This window comes from Lithobates pipiens, unplaced genomic scaffold (genome assembly GCF_037356315.1).
Source record: "Lithobates pipiens isolate NorthernLeopardFrog02 unplaced genomic scaffold, aLitPip1_a1.2 Scaffold_13, whole genome shotgun sequence".
NCBI lineage: Eukaryota > Metazoa > Chordata > Amphibia > Anura > Ranidae > Lithobates > Lithobates pipiens.
The window spans coordinates 238,979,032-238,986,759 of record NW_027507718.1 but is presented as its reverse complement, the minus strand read 5'-3'; positions in this window follow the sequence as shown (position 1 = coordinate 238,986,759).

Here is a 7,728-nt window from a genome sequence, read left to right as displayed (position 1 = left end):
GCGATCTGCAAACTCGGATCGCATGGTGTGAACACCCATGCGATCCGATTCTGCTGCGGGCCAAAAAAAGGGTCCCGTGCGAATTTGCGGCGGGTGCAGCGGGTGCGGCGAATGGCTGAACTCGAATCGCACAGAGATCGGATGTGATTTGCACTGCAGTGCGGTGCGAATCACATTCGTTCTCATAAACCGCTGCAATGTGAACCCAGCCTTAGTGACACTGGCGACGGGGGGTGATCACGGGGTTAAACCTTTATTGGGGGGGTTAGGGGGGTACATTAGAACTAAAGGGGGCTAACTCTAACTGCCCTAACAGTTATTACAGTCACAAATGACACCAATGCAAAAAAAAAAAAAAATGACATTGGTGTCACTGTGACTGGGGGGCAGGGGTAATTGGGGGGGTGATCGGGGGGTAAAGGGGGGGTGTGAGTGTGCCTGGCATGTTCTACTGTGTGTGTAGAGTGTTGGTGCAACTCACCGATCCGCTCTCCTCCGTGTCGGAACGAAAAATACCGACACGGAGGAGAGAATACATCACTTCCTCTCCTGTGTTTACATTACAGGAGAGGAAGTGATGTCACGGGGGATTTCTATTCGTCGGGAGCGATCGCGAGGGGGTGGCCATGAATGAATGGCCGCCCCCTCATCCCGGATCGCTCTCGAAGGAATGCCGACCGCCGCAGGCACCGGGGGGGGGGCCCGATCGGGCCCCCCACCCGCGGGCAGGCAGGGACTTATATATACGCCCATATGCCTGCCCGTGCCATTCTGCCGACGTATATCGTCGTGCGGCGGTCGGCAAGTGGTTAATTACAAATATAATTTCATAACAACCTATCACACTTTTGAAGACCCTGGAGCACCAGGACAATGGAAACACCCACAAAATGATTCGCTTTTGGAAAGCAAACACCCAAATGTATATTGTATAAAGCGTAATGAGTTTTTAAATGCTTCATTTTTTTTCCACAGGTTTTCGGAAAACGTGGAAAGAAAATGAAAACGTTTTTTTTTTTTTTTTACACAAAGTTGTCTTATTTCTAACACATTACATGTACATAGCAAAAATTATATCCCAAAATACATTCTAGAAACCTCCTGAGTATGGCGATACCACATGTGTGAGACTTTTACACAGCCTGGCTATATACAGAGGCCCAACATCCAAGTAGCACCTCTAGTTGTTCTAGGAGCATAAATTACACATATAATTTCAAGGTGACCTATCACATTTTTGAAGGCCCTGGAGCACCAGAACAATGGAAATACCCACAAAATGATCCAATTTTGAAAAGCAAACACCCCAATGCATATTCTATGAGGCATTATGAGTCTCACATGTTTTCAGAATACGTGGAAAGAAAATGAATTTTTTTTTTTTTTACACAAAGTTGTCAATTTATATGATATTTCTAACACATAGTATGTACATGGCAAAGATGACAACCCAAAATACATTTTGTTACTCCTTCTGAGTATGGCAATACCACATGTGTGAGACATACACAGGTTTTACACATACACAGGCCCAACATCCAAGTAGCACCTCCAGGCGTTCTAGGAGCATACTGTAAATTACACATATCATTTTCTGACTACTGATCACATTTTTGAAGGCCCTTCATATTTCTAACACATAGCATGTACATACCAAATAACAAAAGATTAACCGTGGTTTTAGTAGTGCAGTGGTACACAGAGGAGAGCATCGGTCCAGGCAGCAGGCAGGGATGTGGTCAGCGACAGCAAAAGTCCATAGTTAGTACAAGCAGAGATACTGTCAGCACAGCCAAAGCACTGGTCCAGGTAGCCGGCAGAGACATGGTCAGCACAGCTAAAGCATTGGTCCAGGCAACAGAAAGGACCATCAAGCTTAGGTCCAGGGGGACAGGGGTAGAGGCTTCTCCCACCCAAATCTCTTTGAAGTATCTGGACTCCAGACCCTGTTCTGGGAACACAAAAAAAACAAAAACTGTTTTTCTCTACTCAGAACGCTATTCTGAAGCCACTCACATACAGTGTGTGAGACCCCTGTGTACTGAAGTAGAAGGGCAAAAGATCAGTCCCAGTGGAAGGCAAAAACATGGTCGATTAACAGGCTGAGGTCGGTGCACGTGGAAATCAGAAATGTGGTTAAAAACGGCAGACAAGGGCATCGTTGGTAAACAGGCCAGGGTCAGTTAACGTGGAAGGTAGAAACATGGTAGCAGGCAAATGATCCCCACAGGTATTTGAAATGGGGTAATGGCAGTCTGTTAAAAATAAGCGTAATTAATATCTTATGGATGTGTGATAACTTGTAAAGCAATCACCGATGCACAGGTCAGGTTGGGAAGGACATTGTGGACAATAATAACTGGTATCTCTTCTAACTCCTCTGCTGCATACACAACATTTCTTTTGGTGTCTTCCTGATTTCGGTTGGTTTTTGGTAGCAGACATATGAATTATACATGACCATAAGAATTATACCAGTAAAGCCTCATACACACTATCAGATTGTCTGCTGATTTTTTCCTTCAGATTTACCAAAACCATGTAGTAGAAGGGCCTGCCTGATTACATACAAACTGAAACTCCTAAGGTTTGAACTCAAATTACATGGTTTTGGTAAATCTGAAGGAGAAAATCAACAGAAAATCTGATAGTGTGTATGGGGCTTTACGGGACTTTTGGGTTGACAAAGATGGTTGTAGCATCATCTGGTCATTTAAACCCCCCCTCCCCCAATGAACAGATTATAATCGTGGACACATTCAGGCTTTACAGTGGGGCCGTATCTTCATCTAAGGTGTCATTGTGGATGGGAGCGAGGATATGAACATCTTTCTTCTCCCTCCACTTCATGGCCAACATTTCCTCATTCCTCATAAATGTGGGTTCCCAGTTTTGTAGCCTTTTTGTTAATACATCTTTTGGGAAGCCCTTCCTGTTTTTTCTGAAGGTACCGCAGGCCAGGGTTTTTTCACAGTACAGGTGATGAAAAAGGGCAAGCTGGTATAATAATTGTGCACACATAAATGATATCCTTTTTTGAACAGGGGGTATGCCAGCTCCCAGACAATTTTCTCACTGGTTCCAATATAGGTGGGGCACTCAGCGGGCTTGAGCTGGGAGTCTTTGCATTCATAAATGCGAAAGGTGTCCACAAATCCAGTGGCTCTACCGCAAAGCTTATTCGTACCTGGCCCTCTTACTGGGAATATACTGTTTGAAGTGCAGCCGGCCAGTAAAGTGGATAAGGGATTCGTCCACACAAATTGCTTGGAAAAATAATTAATTCGGGGACATATACAGGGCTGGTGCAAGAATTTTTGACACCCTAGGCGAAACCTCATTTTGCCACCGCCCCCTTGGCTCCACCCCTGACTCTACCCCCTTTGCCCTGCCCATGTATATTTTAATGAAGCGGCCATAAAATGCAGCCTCACCAGCGCCCAACCACGCAGCCTCACCAGCACCCATTAATGCAGCCTACCAAGAAGGGGGGGGGGATCCGACTCCTCAGTACATGGACAGATCAGTCTTTATATACCAAATATATTTACATGTGAATCTGCGATAATGCAATCTCAGACAGTGACAGTATTTGTTATGCTTTACTTCTATATTCTATTAAGGTTCTTGTGGTAAAACCAAGGAAGCTTAGACTTCTGTAGTGTATCAATGCTTTACTAAACATGAAAGCTGCCCATACAACTGTAGGATACACAATACAAGACAACTCATAGCTTACAAATATATGCCTGCAAATATAAGCATGTACAATATGTACGCATGAAGTAAACTAAACAGTTACTCAACTTAGGGTTTAAGATGTAATGTCCTTCATGGTTCCTTGCTCAGTCCAACTTAAAATATCTCCCAAGTTATCTAGCTTTGTATTACTCGTCTTTCCAAACACCTCTTATTTCCGAACACATTCCTTTAAAAAAAAAAAAAAACAAGCCCCTCCCACCAACTTCCTGCCTACCAACTTCCTCTGCTCAGCTCCAAAACCTATACAACTGGTTTATTTACATATCTATGAAAAGGAAGAGCCTCTGTAAACATATGCTCTTAAATAATCTAACTCCATATTATTGCAATAAAATCTCTATACAAATGGCCATAGCAACACAGTATGTCACTCACCAGGTCTGGGGCTCTGCATCCATCCGACGTTACGACCTTGCCAGTGCCCATGCGAGGAACAATTTTAAGCTTTGCCTGCCTCGGTGCCTCCTCTAGGCAGGCTCCACATGACACCAAGCCTGGATGCCGCATTGGCATATATTGGCATGTGGTGGATGTGGTGGACCAGCAGGCATGCAGTTCGTTCTTTTTTGTAAGCCTCATATTAAATGTAAGGCCCAAAAACAATTTGAACTCGTCTAGTGCGAGACGTTGCCAATGAAACATATGAGCGTAGGATGAATTGAGGTTGGCAGCAATAAATTTCTCTCCAAAGAGATTTTTGCAGCAAATCTTCTGGGAAAAACAAATAAAAATAATCTATTTAGGAAAAATTAGTAGTGTTGGGCTGAACATCTGGGTGTGTGGTGAAAGGGGAGAATATAGCAGACCCTGAGCTGGCAGGCAACCATAAGGGGTTTGCCAGGACATCGGGAAGGTAGGACTGGGCCCGGATTCTTTGGGTTGGGCATGTAATTCAAGTACTGGTACTGGGCTCCACTTCCTTGGGTCTGGCGCTGGTGGAAGGCAGGTCTTCTGATCTTGGTTCTGGTCTCCTTATTCTTTTAAGAGGGGGGGTTTCCTCCGCTGACTTGGTCTCTGATCCACTACTCTCTACTGGCTCGAATTCCGAACCAGAATCAGATAATGAGAGCTCCCCGCTGCTCTCATCATCCGACTTAGTAAGAATGTTATATGCCTCCGCAGGTGTGAAAAATCTTTGGAACATGATGGTGTTACTGAGGGCAGGCCTGTGTGATGGTACTGATGGCGGAAGTAGAAAAAATGTGCATTGCTAAAAGTGTAACCTTTATGGCTTACAGGGTATTCATAAGTGTGTAACAAACAGTATAGAACAGTGTAACAGAATGGTCACTGTATCTAGATATACAGTATCTCACAAAAGTGAGTACATCCCTCACATTTCTGTAAATATTTTATTATATCTTTTCATGTGACAACACTGAAGAAATTACACTTTGCTAAAATGTAAAGTAGTGAGTGTACAGCTTGTATAACAGTGTAAATTTGCTGCCCCCTGAAAACAACAACACACAGCCATTAAGGTCTAAACCGCTGGCAACAAAAGTGAGTACACCCCTCAGTGAAAATGTCCAAATTGGGCCAAATTAGCCATTTTCCCTCTCTGGTGTCATGTGACTCGTTAGTGTTATAAGGTCTCAGGTGTGAATGGGGAGCAGGTGTGTTAAATTTGATGTTATCGCTCTCACTCTCTCATACTGGTCACTGGAAGTTCAACATGGCACCTCATGGCAATGAACTTTCTAAGAATCTGAAAAAAAGAATAGCTGCGCTACATAAAGATGGCCTTGGCTATAAGAAGATTGCCAAGACCCTGAAACTGAGCTGCAGCATGGTGGCCTTGACTATACAGGGGTTGGAACAGGACAGGTTCCACTCAGAACAGGCCTCGCCATGGTTGACCAAAGAAGTTGAGTGCACTTGCTCAGCGTCATATCCAGAGGTTGCCTTTGGGAAATAGAAGTATGAGTGCTGCCAGCATTGCTGCAGAGGTTGAAGGGGTGGGGGGGTCAGTCTGCCAGTGCTCAGACCATACACCACATACTGAATCAAATTGGTCTGCATTGCTGTTGTCCCAGAAGGAAGTCTGTTCTAAAGATGATGCATAAGAAAGCCAGCAGTTTGCTGAAGACAAGCAGACTAAGAAACGTGGATTACTGGAGCTATGTCCTATGGTCTGATGAGACCAAGATAAACTTATTTGGTTCAGATGGTGTCAAGCATGTGTGGCAACAACCAGGTGAGGAGTACAAAGACAAGTCTGTCTTGCCTACAGTCAAGCATGGTGGTGTTGGTGTCATGGTCTGGGTCTGCATGATTGCTGCCGGCACTGGCCTCAATGAGGGAACCATGAATGCCAACATGTACTGTGACATACTTAAGCAGAGCATGGTCTCCTCCCTTCAGAGACTGGGCCGCAGGGCAGTATTCCAACATGATAACAACCCCAAACACACCTCCAAGACAACCACTGCCTTGCTAAAGAAGCTGAGGGTAAAGATAATGGACTGGTCAAGCATGTCCCCAGACCTAAACCCTATTGAGCATCTGTGGGGCATCCTGAAATGGAAGGTGGAGGCGCACAAGGTCTCTAACATCTACCAGCTCTGTGATGTCATCATGGAAGAGTGGAAGGGGACCCTGGTGAACTCCATGCCCAAGAGGGTTAAGGCAGTGCTGGAAAATAATGGTGGTCGCACAAAATATTGACACTTTGGGCCCAATTTGGACATTTTCACTTAGGGTTGTACTCACTTTTGTTGCCAGCGGTTTAGACATGAATGGCTGTGTGTTGAGTTATTCTGAGAGGACAGCAAATTTACACGGTTATACAAGCTGTACACTCACTACTTTACATTGTAGCAAAGTTTCATTTCTTCAGTGTTTTCGTATTAAAAGATATAATAAAATATTTACAAAATGTGAGGGCTATACTCACTTTTGTGAGATACTGTATATGTAATGACAGATCATATCACACTTGGATTGCACACAGATGGACATCATTTCACTAATTATGTGACTTCTGAAGGTACATACGCACATGCCAATTATCAGTTTTTATTTCTGAAAAATTGTTTTATGTATATATTTTTCTAATTTTAACTTCACCAACTTGGACTATTGTGTTCTGATCCATCACATATAATTCAGATTACAAAAGCATTGAACTAAAGGCTGTAATGTAACAAAATAGGTACAAAGCCAAAGGGGGTGAATACTTTTGCAAGGCACTGTATCAAGCCCTACTGATAAAGGCATTTATGTCCCACTCCACATTTATACCAGATGGGGAATGGGACTGTAACTCATAAATCCAGAATGTTTCTAGACGCGAGACTCCTCTAGTTGTAGCCCCACCCCTCCAAGGGGGAATGAATACTGATGGCGGCCTGTGTGACGGTACTGCTGGTGGTGCCGACAGGTCACTGATGGCGGGCCTTTGTGATGGTACTAATGGCAGGCCTATGTGACAGATCCAGACGGGCTGTGTAACAGTACTCTGGTGACAGGTTCTCTTTACTGGGGGGGCCGTATTGTGCACATTAAGGTGTAAAATACAGTAATCAGACAGTAATCTACTCACTGATCTGCTGCTCACCTCACATGATTGGTGTGTGAGGAGAAGAAGCAGAGATCTCCTCTTTATTTACACTCGTGACCAGCTGTGATTGGACACAGCCGATCACGTGGTAAACAGCCAATTTGATTGGCTATTTACCATTACTGGAGATAGGCTATGTTCGAGGTACACGCTCCATCCCTAATCACCGAGGTGCGCATCTCTATGTTGACAAACAGCCAATTTGAATGGCTGATCAGGGATGGGCTGTGTCTGGGGGGCACGCATTATTCCTGATGGTCGCGCGGTAGCAGCTCATGCTGCTGGACGTCATATGATGCCCAGTCAGGATAATGCAAACATTTTCCATCTGTTATTCTGTTATATGGTGGGTGGTAAGTGGTTAATGTAGTAGGGGGGCTGTGATGTGTAGGGAACTGCACTGT